Genomic DNA, 13,110 nt, shown 5'->3' on the forward strand with positions numbered 1-13,110 from the left:
ATGAGCTGCCTCCAGTGATTTTAAGAATCATATAAACTTTTATATGGTAATAGTATTTTGATTTTGAAAACTTAAAATATTTCGTTCCATCTGAGATGTGATTAGCAATGACTCAAAGCATTTTCATTTAACTCTTTGTGACTTTCCAGTGGGTCTTTCTTGTGTCATATGCCATTGTAAGTGAAGGCAGTGCCTTTGCTGGGCTGCATACTTAACCAAAGCAAACTGCTAATCAGACAGAGACCTCTAGAGGTACAGTAAGATTCATCCGAATCACCAGTATGCTTTAAATAAAGGAGAGAAAAGAAAGAAAGAAAAAGAAACAATAAAAACAACAGAAAAGAAAACCCTGAATCCCACTGTCTGCCTTCCACACATTAATAACCACTCTTACTAAAAGATTACTGAAATCAATGATGTGATTAGGATTGTAAATAAGAAGTACAAGGCATCAGGTTTTAAAAGCCAGCTGAGCCACTAACAGGGAGATGTGTGGATTTTACTGATGGGACCCAGAGGCAGAAAATGAAGCTTCAAACACTGGGGTCGATACAGAACAATTTCAAAAATTAATTGCAAGTCTTGATTAAGTTTATATGAGCAAGAAAGAAATTCAGAAAGAGCTCCGCCTCTCTCTTCCCCAGTGGCCTGAGTTCTCATTTGACACAGATAGAAATCTAGCTTGGTCCTAGCACTTGCTAAGGAAGCATAAATTGTTTTCTTAGGGGAAGTCCCTTGATCTTACAGATAGAGAATAAGATGACTCAAATTGTGATTGAGGTTATAAAACATACAGCTCTGTTCTGAATCATTTGAAAATAGTCTTAGAGATAGGCTATATGGAAATAATATCCAAAGTGGCTTCAGAATTGCATTAATAATTATAATTACAACAATAAATCACAACACAGAGTGAATCTAATACTTCAATAAAAATATCCCTCAGTTTCACTGACTTGTTAGTGAAATTCATTATATAAAGAAACTTTTTCCCTGCACTATCCTATTTAAATGGGTTAGCAATGGACTATATTCTACAATGCTTGATTTCACTGAATTTTTGTGGATATTTAGATGAATATAACTAATTATTTTTTGAAAAGTACAGATATTTATTTTCACTTCCCAGACTCTGGAGCAGTAACGACCCCTCCATTTTAGACAAGGCCAAAGAGAATGATTATATGTTAAAGAACTCATGAAACCACCTTTCAAATCCAGGTCTTTTGATATTTCTGTCCAGGCTCATTTTACTATCACATGATATCTGAAATTTATTTTGAATTTTGAGGTATGGTCTCACTATGTTGTCCAGAGTAGCCTGAAACTCACCAAGTGGATCAGGTTATATTGCAATGCCATCTGCCTCTGCCTTCCAGGGGCAGGTATCAAAGTTATATGTCCATATGCCTAGCCAACCCCATGGTATTCCCAAAGCCCATCTGGATGAGTGAAATTCATGGTGAGTTTCTTTTTTTTAAGCTTTTTGAATTTACTTATGCATGCATTCATGTGTTGAACTGATTTCAGTTCTAATCCTACCCTAGTGAAAAACAGCTAACACGTCACTGAATTTAGTTATGAGGAATTCAAAGAGGCGTTTAAAAAATATATCACTGAATTAAATGTGAATATATTTTCTTATAAAAGAAAGGGATTATAAGTAGCTAGTTTCTTCTTGTGAGATATGGCTGACATGAGAATCATATATTTTAAGGAAAAAAATAAAAATTGATGAGGCAAAAAGTTCCCAAAAGAAGCCATCTCAAGTTCATTTGTTATTGAAAATTATCAGGTTGACCAATGGCCTTGGAGGTGTATTTTTCTTTTGCTCCCTCAGTTCATCATACATTAAAAGAAAAGGAAAACAAAATGTAGAACAGCTTTATAGGATACAAATCCTGGTATTAACTTTTATATTTTTTAGACTAGTCTTTAATTTGAAAATGCAAATATATTTTGTAAAAAGACATTCATGTTTTATTTTGCAGTAATTTCTTTAAAAACATTTATAAAGAAAAAATTAAATTTATTTATTGTAAAATTTCAAAATTTATTTGATCCAGGAAAATAAAATAACAATCATAAATTTGAAAAGAAAAGTGTAATCAAAGAAAGAATATTTTCATGATGCAGTCATGGTATGTGACATTTCCAGTAATTTTCTTGGTATGAAATAACAAGGAAAAAGGAATCATGTTTTCTGTAGAAATATACTCAGAAAGTTAGAATATGAACAGTGTGGATTTTGTACTGATTTATACATCTCAGTTCTGATGCCCTTTGATCTGTTGTGGGAGATGATATGGCACATTACAAAGATGAGAGCCATAGGAACGGAAAGGGTCCCTTGATTCTTCAAACATTTGAACTTCACCAAACTACTTAACTTCTTTGAAGTCTCTTAATATTTTCCCTCCCAAATACCTATGAAAATGTGATGATATGTAGATTGTGAGTCTTTTTCTGAAATGACACATGTAAAATAATTGTAAAGGCACACAGAAGAGTCCCAACATATGCTATTAGTAAATAAAGTTGTATTGAACCTAATATCCCATATACTGATATTTCCTGAGAAAAATGGACATCAGGTTCTCCAAGAATTTGTTTCTATTCACTAAATAGGCCCCCAAACTGGCTTCCATTGTGTACATTTCACAGGAAATTATCATAGGATTATGGATTCTGCATACAAATAATAAAAGAATAAGTCGATGCTAATTAAAATATTACCTTTAAACCATGAAAATCAGTCAGAAACCTTTTCAAAATCATACTGCTGTATTTTACATTTATATTGCTTTTCTCTGAAAAACTTTAAGATCTCCTTAAGTTCACATTGGTACAATGAACCTGATAGTGTACATATTAAAACATTCATTTTGATAGGGAGTTAGTTAATTATTGGACTAAATTATTTTATTATGCTTACATTTGTTGACATTTTAATATTACAGTACTATACTGTTTTTAAATATTCATTTGTATTCTAATTCATTTGCTAAGTAGTATTTAAAATTCTCAATATTAAAAACATATTGATATGAAAAGATAATCTGGTAAGATAAAATTAGTTCAAAAAATGACTACTTGCCAGGCATGGTGGCCCATGCCTTTAAATCCCAGCACTCAGGAGGCAGAGGCAGGCGGATTTCTAAGTTTGTGGCCAGCCTGGTCTACATAGACAAACCCTGTCTTGGGGGAAAAAAAAAACTACTTATTATGCTTGACTTTTTGGGAATTGCCTTATCACTTTTTACTATGCTACTGAACATAATAGTGTTCTACTTAACCACATGTCATAACTAAAAAGACTCAAAATATGGACTGTAGATATTGTCATGAAAATTCTCAGTTCTGAGAGGCTGGTAATTAATGTTAGTCATGGAGATATGCCTTATGGACCCCCACAATCAGTCTGATAATTTGTAAATTATACATATGTATGAAAGAGTTGGGCCACAGTAATAGGAAAATATTAAAACATAATTACTATCAACACTGTATGAGTAGCAAAAATTAAATACAGTACACGTAGAAGGCATTTATTGGGAAGAGCAACTTTTGTAGTTTCAAAGGAAGTTGCAACTTACAATGGTGGAAAGAAATAAACCGAGTCAAATTAGTGCCCTTTGCACCATTGAAGTAAAGGTGAAGTCAAGAGCAAGCTTTTCTGAAGTCATGGGCACAGCCAGCCAGTCCTTCACTTGAGGCAGTGTCCTCAACTTAGACCCACTTCCTTAAGTCTATGGGATCAGCAGACTTTAATTGTGCCTCTTTGTGTTTAATCCCTCCCACAATGCTACTCTCCAGATGACCAAATGTAATGCCAAGGGTGGTAGGTAGGATTTTTGTTCGACACACCCCGATTATTGGTTTTGATGCACTGTGGATTAAGAGCCAACACTCTGTTTTAAGTTTCCGACAAAATCTGAGATTATTATCCTGTTCATGAGTGTCTTTGGGATGTTTGGCAACTGTTGCTACTTTTATAGCAAAGTGATAATTGCTGATTTTTCAAAAACTACATCCTTGTCTGACATAATGCCCAGAGAAGCATCTAATTCAATCAGACACATAAGCATTAAGCTAGACAGTATGAAAGAAAGAGAAGGATTGTTTAAACCTATAGACTCCAAGTAGCATTTTACTTGCATAAAAATTAACTGAATTATTGGATATTTAACTTTGTAACACCTATTTTTTTATATTAAGATACAGTTTTGGATATTATAGTTAATTACATTAGCAATGCTTTTTTAAAAATTAATGCATATTTGGTAAGGAGATTTATAAGTTAATAATTTATAATAAAGTTAATAATTTATGAGTTAATAAACCTCATGTAACCTAAAAAAAGAAATCTGCCACACAAGTGTGTTAAAACTCTCTATTGTTAAAAATATTTTTATTGTGTCTCTTCTTTACCTGCATGCAGTGCTCATGGAAGCCAGAAGAGGGTGTTGGATCCTCTTGAACTGCAGTGATTTTGTTTTATAATTTTCAAACACAGGGCAGGGCTAAGTTAAAAGAAAATTTAATTTGGTTCGTCTATTCAAAGCAATGTCTGGAACAGTAAGGTAGAAGTTTACATGTTAGTTTCTAGCCTCAGTGTTCTTCATTTTTCTGAAAGAAGACATTTTCAATTCAAAAAGGCATACACACACACACACACACCTACAGTCCTGTGGGTATGATGAACAGTGACAGCATTTTTATTTTGTAAGTACCACAATCATATATCATTTAGATATTATGATACTTGGATATTATTTTTAATTAGTTAATAAATTAATTGTTTATTTGATGGTGTTTTAAAACAGGGTTTCTTTGTGTAGCCCTAACTGTCTTGGAACTCACTAGCCTAGCCTAAAATTCACAGAGATCTGCCTGCTTCTACCTCCCAACTACTGGGATCAAAAGTCTGCACCACCATTGCCAGCAGAAACTTGGAAATTCTTATTTTTGTAGTTCGGTTATGACTATTTATACTCACAATATAAAAGGTCATCCTAAAAGTTCATAGACCGATAGCCTGGGGTAGTAAGAATAATGCTCGTGCTTAAATGATAAATAAACATAAGTATTAAAGTACTTATGAAAAAGAAGATTCGTAGCTAAACTGCATTTTCACTGGAAAGTAAATGGATTTGTGAAACATACTAAATCACAAAATATCCAGACTTTCCCATTTGTCCAAGTTTTGTTAATTTTAACAGAGAAGTTCAGAAAAATTGTGGAAAGCTTAGGTTTTACTTTGTAGAACATGAACAAATTAATGCCAGATGGGGTTGACCACCAATTAAAACACTTCACTATGGAACAAATAAATGTTCATAGTACTAAATATTATAAAATCTCAGACACGTTTCTTTAGTATCTAATAGATTTCTTAATTTTTTTATTATTTTATTTCAGTCCAGTCTTTGCCTCCCTCCCAGTCTGACCTCCCATAGTTCCTCACTCCATTCCTCCTCTGCCCTGTCTCCAACAGGATGCCTCCCCATACCTGCAGCCAGGCCTCCCCCTCCCTGGGGTCTCAAGTCTCTTGAAGGTTAGGGGCATCAGATATGTTTCTTTTTTATATATAAATAATCACAATATTTTATTTTGTGTTAATGGAACTACTTAACAGTATTATGAGAGTTGGAAACACGCTTTGTCACTAAGAGCACTTCTAGCTATCACTGAGGCTCTTTGCTCTGTTTCAGTCTCAAGCTGAACATGGTAGGTCACAAACACCTAGATTCCAGTTCCAGGGGATTTGACACTCTTTTCTGGCCTATAGGGCCACTTCATGCACATTGTATACTTGCATATGTGTAGCTAAAGCATTAACACGTGTGAGTAGAAATATAAAGAAAAATCCTGAGACCTTAGCCCTGTAAGAACTATAAGCGACTAAGACACAGGAATGCTTAGAATAAGAGAAACAGTCTTCCCAGGGAAGAGCACACCAGCTGTTTATTCAGTATAATTTAGCCAGCTTTGAAAACATATATGAGAGTAACAGTACACATACTGAACCAGTTATAGTTACGAATATATGTTTATACATATACGTGCATCTAACAACAATTAATTCAAAAAAGGAGCCCTGAATTTGAAAGAGAAGAAGTAGTACATGGCAGGAATTGGAGTGAGTTAAGGGCTAGAGCAAATGATGTTTTTCAAGTATCATTGAAATAAATTGATAAATGCATATAAGAGGTAATTAAAATAATTAAAAATATTACAATTATTTTTGCTTTTAAGCTATTTACAAATTTTGATGATTATATTCTGAGACAGTAGGCCAAATTATATATTTTTTTCTGTTCCCTTTACCTCTCAGCTACCTCCCTCCCTCCCCACTTATGCTGCTTCCTTTTCCCTCCCAAGTAGGACTGAGGCATCCTCACTTGGGCCCTTCAGCCTCTTGACCTTTCTGAGTTTTGTGGATTTTATCTTGGGTATTCTGTACTTTCTTTCTGGCTAATATCCACTTAGTATTGAATATATATCATGCATGTCCTTTTGGGACTCAGTTACTTCACTCAGGATGGTATTTTCTAGTTCCATCCATTTACCTGCTAAACTCAGGATGTCCTCACTATGAATAGCTGAGCAGTAATCCATTGTGTAAATGAATCACATTTTCTGCATCCATTCTTCTGTTGTAGGACATATGGGTTGTTTCCAGCTACTGGCTATCACAAATAAGGCCACTATGAACGTAATGGAACACATTGCAAAGTCGGCATAGTAGGGCATCTTTTGGGTATGTTCCCAAGAGTGGTATAGTTGGGTCTTCAAGTAGATCTATTTCCAGTTTTCTGAGGAACCTCCAGATTGATTTCCAATGTGGGTGTACCAGTTTACAATCCTAGCAGCAATGAAGGAGTGTTCCTCTTTCTCCACATCCTTGCCAATATGTGTTGTCACCTGAGGTTTTGATCTTAGCCATTCTGATTGGTGTAAGGTGGAAATCTCAGGGTCATTTTGGTTTGCATTTCTCTGGTCACTAAGAACTTTGAACATTTCCTTAGGTGCTTCTCAGCCATCTGAGATTTCTCTGTTGTGAATTCTTGGTTTAGTTCTATATCCTGTTTTTTGATTGGGTTGTTTGGGTTATTTGGTGAAGCTTCTTGAATTATTTATATATTTTGGATATTTGGCCTCCATCAGATGGTAGGTTAGTCAACTCAATCTGTAGGTTACCGATTTGTCATATTGACTATGTCCTTTGCCTTACAGAAGCTTTTTATTTTTGGTTGATTCCTGCTGTCTACTCCTCTTGGGTGAGTTTGCTTCTTTTTGTTCTAGAGCTCTCAGGTGTGCTGTAAAGTTGCAAGTGTAAGATCGCTCCAGTTTCTTTACCAGGGAACTTAGTGCTATGAATTTTCCTCTTAGTACTGCTATTATTGTGTCCCATAAGTTTGGGTATGATGTGTCAACATTTTCATTAAATTTCAGGAATTCTTTAATCAGACATGTTTCTTAAATCCAGGGTTAACCTTTTGCTTTTCACAGCTACTCTGGAAAGCAAGAAGGGAACCCAAACCTAACCAAACGAAGCCAAATCCCTCAAAATATGTGAAATGTATAAAACAAAAATGATGAGTGTTTCTGATATGAGATACTGAATGAAGAGAAGTTCTCTCCTGGGTATCACACTGGATAGCCCTTTTCACCTACCTGCTGCTGCAGAATTTGATGACAGAGGGAGATACAAAAAGGAGAAGTGAAGCCTCAGAATGTTGAACAGTCTCCCTTGTGAGTAAATCCCTTTGGCCTCAATACAGAAGAATACAATGAAACTCTGAGTCTTTTAATAAAATGTCAACAGAATTTCTCTCCTTTTTTGTTTTTTTTTGGTTAGTTAACTTTGTTATGTGGCAATTCCTTGCACATATGTAATTGGGTGCTGAGATTGTAGAAATGCTACACTTGGACATTAACAGCCAGTAGAGTCTCAGCCTCCGTGGTGAGACATTTTGTAAAACTGTGCTTGATGTTTCTGACATTCGTCAGTGATTGCCACCAAATTGTCTATTGGCTGGAATTCTCAATAATGGAATTTTTATAGTGATCTGCTTCTTCTTTATTTGATTAAGTACATGCTTATCTCTGTGTAAGACACATATGATGGCTACATTCATGTCAGAAGTGCCATAGATCAAGATAATGTTTCACCCATAGCATATGACTTGGTTACTTAAAGAACCCCATTGATTTTTATAATAATTAGTACCATCAATAACATCCTATGAATCTGGGCATCACAAATATTTCATAATTCTTTTAATAGCATGGCAGAATCAAGCTAGGCTAATATGAGAAAACTGAAGTTACAAATTAAAATATTTTTTCCTGCAAAAAAATAAAGTCCTTTTTTCTTCATCAAAGTCTATGGTTTGAGTTTAGCTTGCCATAAACACAGAGTTCTCAGGGTGTGTGTCAGGGATAAGCACAGCAAGCTTACACCAAACTTTCTTAAAAATATCAGACTCCACCATGGTGATTAGTCAGTATTGTGTTATTATAGATGATCAATCCAATTTAGTATTTCTTATGCTCAACATAAAGTAATACTAAGGAGTGTAAGATCTGGTTTGATTCTTAGGTTGCTGACTGTAAGAACACCTTAATTTCTGTCTTCATTTTCAAATCAAACTCATAAATCCGAAGACAATTTTGACATGTCAAACCAGGAAGGTAATGAGTCATAAAATGTTTTTAGTTTGATACCTGTGAATTACATAGACAAGAAGTAATAAAGCTAAGGCGTTTAACATTGACTGACTATCATGGTGGTAAAGTTGTAATTGACTGCTGTTTACCCTGTCTCTTTGGGGTTTTGTTATGTTCAGATGCCTTTGGGAAACTGCTTCTATCTGAGAAGGAGGAGTTTAGCAAGTAGTAGGTGGTACCCTGTGTGGCAGAGTCGGATGTGTTACACCACGAGGGCATTCATCTTTTCAATTGGGTAACTGCTTTATTCATTTCTGTTGGATTTTTGTTTTTAACCTGGGGCTTCATACAAGTTAAGAATATACTTTAAATTCAACATATCACAGCTATAGTTGGCAACTATATGTTTAATGGTATTATACACACTGCCTTATAACATTAGACAACAAAAATGAAGAGAAGGAGAGGGAGGAAAATATGATCACACAATTTGTGTGTGTTAATGATATATATTTTAAATATCAGCTTTATTTTTCTGGAAAATTTTTTTAGAAACTTTACTAAATACTTTCGAAAGTGAATGTAGATGTGTCAGGAAAAGCTGTTTCACCAGTCAGCAGACCTAATACTAAGAGAGAATTTAAAACACTCACACATCATCAGTGACAGTTTCTTATCCAGTTTGTGTCACTGTCCATTTAAAAGTTACAATGGAATTTATTTGGTTGGTCATTTATAATAGCGCAGTCCCTACTAGTTTATTGCCTTAACTTCTGATTCCTCTGAAAGGTAGAAACATACTTCCTGTATTCTGTGTTCTCACACATAGCCTGAGATGATAAAGTTATATGATGGAAAGAAACAGAATAAACATTGAGATGATGATTGACAGCTGTGGAGAGGTATCCCAAGAGACTATGGTCGGCCACTGGAAGAGTGCAAGGTGCCTCTGTCCTTCCAGATCATAGAATATATGCAAAGGTGTCAGGAAAGCCACTGGGAGGCTGATGGACAGGAAACATCGACAGGACTGAGTGAGACTTAGGCATAAAAGTTGGGTTATGTGTCCTGAAGTTTTTCAGACTTCTTTTTCTATATTGAATAATTTGAAATGTCTCTCTTCCTTCTCCTTTACAGTGAAGTCCTTCTACCTAGTTCCAGTTCCTTGTACACAGAAGAGGACTGACTGGAAAACTCTCCTCACAGGACTGCATACTGTTATCTCTGAGAAGTAAGCAGTATTTACTTTCTTCTTACTTGTGTTTTCTTGAATGTGTTTTGCTCTTTTTATTTATCTTCATGTCACATCTGTTGTCACTGGAATCTTTGATCTTAGCCATTCTGACTGGTGTGAGGTGGAATCTCAGGTTTGTTTTGATTTGCATTTCCCTGATGACTATAGATGTTAAACATTTCTTTCGGTGCTTCTTGGCCATTCCATATTCCTAGGTTGAGAACTCTTTGTTTAGCTCTGTACCCCATTTTTAATAGGGTTACTTGATTCTCTATAGTCTAACTTCTTGAGTTCTTTGTATATTTTGTATACACAAAGTGCTCTATCAGATGTAGGATTGGTAAAGATCTTTTCCCAATCTGTTAGTTGCCAATTTCTTTTATGGAAAAGAATCCTATAAACAACTCAAAGAAAAAGAAAACACATGATCATCTCACTAGAAATGCTGAGAAAGCATTTGACAAAATCAAATACCCTTTCGTGAAAAAAAGTCTTGGAAAGATCAGGAATTCAAGGCCAATACCTAAACATAGTAAAAGCAATATAGAGCAAACCAGTAGTAAACTTCAAACTAAATGGAGAGAAACTTGAAACAATCCCACTAAAATAGGGACTAGACAAGGCTGCCCACTCTTTCCCTAGCAATTGAATATAGTACTCGATGTCCTAGCCAGAGCTATTAGACAACAAAAGGAGGTTAAAATGATACAAATTGAAAAGGAAAAAGTCAATATATCACTCTTTGCAGATGATAAGATAATATACTCAAATGACCCCAAACATTCAACCAGAGAACTCCTAAATCTGATAAACAACTTCAGCAAAATACCAGGACATAAAATTAACTCAAACAAATCAGTGGCCTTTCTCTACACAAAGGATTAACAGGCTGAGAAAGAAATTAGGGTAATGGCACCCAAAAAATAGTCACAAACAATATAAAATATCTTGGTATGACTCTAACCACACAAGAGAAAGATCTGTATGACAAGAACTTCAAGTCTCTGAAGAAAGAAATTGAAGATCTCAGAAGGTGGAAAGATCTCCCGTGCTCCTGGATTGGCAGGATTAATATAGTAAAAATGGTCATTTGCTGAAAGCAATCTACAGATTCAATGCAATCCCTATCAAAATCCCCACACAATTCTTCACAGAGTTAGGGAAATTTGCAAATTCATTTGGAATAACAAAGAACCAAGGATAGCAAAAACTATTTTCAACAATAATATGACATCTGGGGGAATCAGCATCCCTGACCTCAAGCTGTATTACAGAGCAATAGTGATAAAAACTATATAGTATTCGTACAGACAGGCAGGTAGAAATGAACCCACATACCTATGGTCACTTGATCTTTGACAAAGGAGCTAAAACCATTCAGTGGAAAAAGACAGCATTTTCAACAAATAGTACTGGTTCAACTGGTGGTCTGCATGCAGAAGAGTACAAATAGATCCATTCCTATCTCCTTGCACAATGCTCATGTCCAAGTGGATCAAGGACCTCCACAGAAAACCACATACACTGAAACTTATAGAAGAGAAAGTGGGGAAAAGCCTCGAAGATAAGGGCACAATGGAAATTTTCCTGAACAGAACACCAATGGCTTATGCTCTTTGATCCACAATAGACAAATGGGACCTCAGTTTTTTTTTTTTTTTCTCTGTGTGGCCCTGGCTGTCCTGGCACTCACTTTGTAGACCAGGCGGGCCTTGAACTCAGAAATCTGCCTGTCTCTGCCTCCCAAGTGCTGGGATTAAAGGTGTGCACCACCATTGCCCTTCTGCAAAGTTTTGTAGGCTTTTTGACCACTATAATTTCATGGGAGCCTTTATGTCTTAATTAATCTTTTGTTTATATGTTTTTGTTCCCATTTTTGTGAGTTTCATTTGTTTGTGTGTGCATATTTCTTAGTGGTTTTGTTTGCATTTTGAAAAAGAAAAGAGAAAAGAGAATAAGTTTGGGTAATGAGAGAGATAAAGAAAGTCTTTGAGGAGGGAAAGACATGATGAAAATATATTGTATGAATTTTTCTTTAAAAAATCCATATAATATCAAACGTACACCACTGCCATATCTGAATTGATGAAAATTTGTTTTGTAGTATGCTGATTGGCATCTGACATGCATCTCCTTATGTTCTTAAAGCCTATGACCTAGCTATTTTTTAAATTATGAATGTATATATATATATATGTGTGTGTGTGTGTGTGTGTGTGTGTGTCCAGGAACATGATCCCTTGCCATGGTGTAAATGTGGAAGTAGTAAGATGGAAATTGTTTCTCTTCCATGCATTCTGGGGAATAAACTCAGATTATCAGTCTTGAGCAGTAAGCACTTTTACCTACATAGTCATCTTGTTGGCTCCAGTCATTTTACAATAAGGAATGATTTATTATTTATTGATGTGATGAATGAATAAACTTTTAATCCTTCAAAATCTTTGAAGAGTCATGTTTAAATTGTTTTCATGTCTATTTACAATGAATTTGAACTTATCATATACACATTTACCTATAAATATTATGCTTATATCTTAACTTAATCACATAAAGTTGGAAGCATACATTAATTTTTAAACAAAAGTTGTTACATTTCATATAATAGTTTTTGGAGGCTTGGGGGGAGAAATGAGAGTAATTAAGAATCACGGGTGTTACCTATTTAATTCGCCTATTTGTATCCTCAGAAGAATCCTTTGTTGTGTGGAGAGTGAGGAGCTTGCCTTTAGCTAATCTATTCAGGAGGGTTTTCTTACTCATTTACATTTCTCTTTGGTTGAGGTTTCTGTGTGAAATCATATCTTATTGAAAATATGGATGTAACATGTTGACACCACAGAAACCCTCATAACATAGGCTGCCAGTTGATCACCCTTTCTACTCCACCTGGAGTAAAGCTGATTTCAGACACACCTCAGAGAGGTAACTGTTGTGTTTGCAGAAATGAGTGTTAACCTAACTTTTAAAGTAGCTAAGGATTTTTCTGAAACTCAAATCTCCTTTTAGATATCAGTAGATTTAAAAATCTTGTTTTTAATTGCTTTTGAAAGGAATGAATCTTTCTCCTTTAAATCCTGTAAATTAGATTGAACTTTTAGGGGGTTTAGAAAAGCAGACTGGAATAACCAGCAATATTGTGAGGCCAAATGCTGGACCAGTCTTTTGCTGAAAGAAAGCTAATAAATAGCAACTACTAT

The 13,110-nt window shown here is 35.0% G+C and overlaps 1 long non-coding RNA gene across 1 annotated transcript in view; it reads left to right on the plus strand.

Moving 5' to 3' along the window:
• LOC115030653 (uncharacterized) overlaps positions 1 to 13,110 on the plus strand; it is an 82,645-nt gene that overhangs the window by 4,581 nt on the left and 64,954 nt on the right. Inside the window, exons 2-5 of the long non-coding RNA XR_015046629.1 lie at positions 7,240 to 7,283; positions 7,516 to 7,758; positions 8,856 to 8,971; positions 9,814 to 9,907. This is a non-coding gene — a long non-coding RNA (uncharacterized LOC115030653). The remainder of the gene's footprint in view (positions 1 to 7,239; positions 7,284 to 7,515; positions 7,759 to 8,855; positions 8,972 to 9,813; positions 9,908 to 13,110) is intronic.

The sequence above is a fragment of the Mus caroli genome, unplaced genomic scaffold (genome assembly GCF_978045245.1).
Source record: "Mus caroli unplaced genomic scaffold, Mus_caroli_1 scaffold_3, whole genome shotgun sequence".
Taxonomy (NCBI): Eukaryota; Metazoa; Chordata; class Mammalia; order Rodentia; family Muridae; genus Mus; species Mus caroli.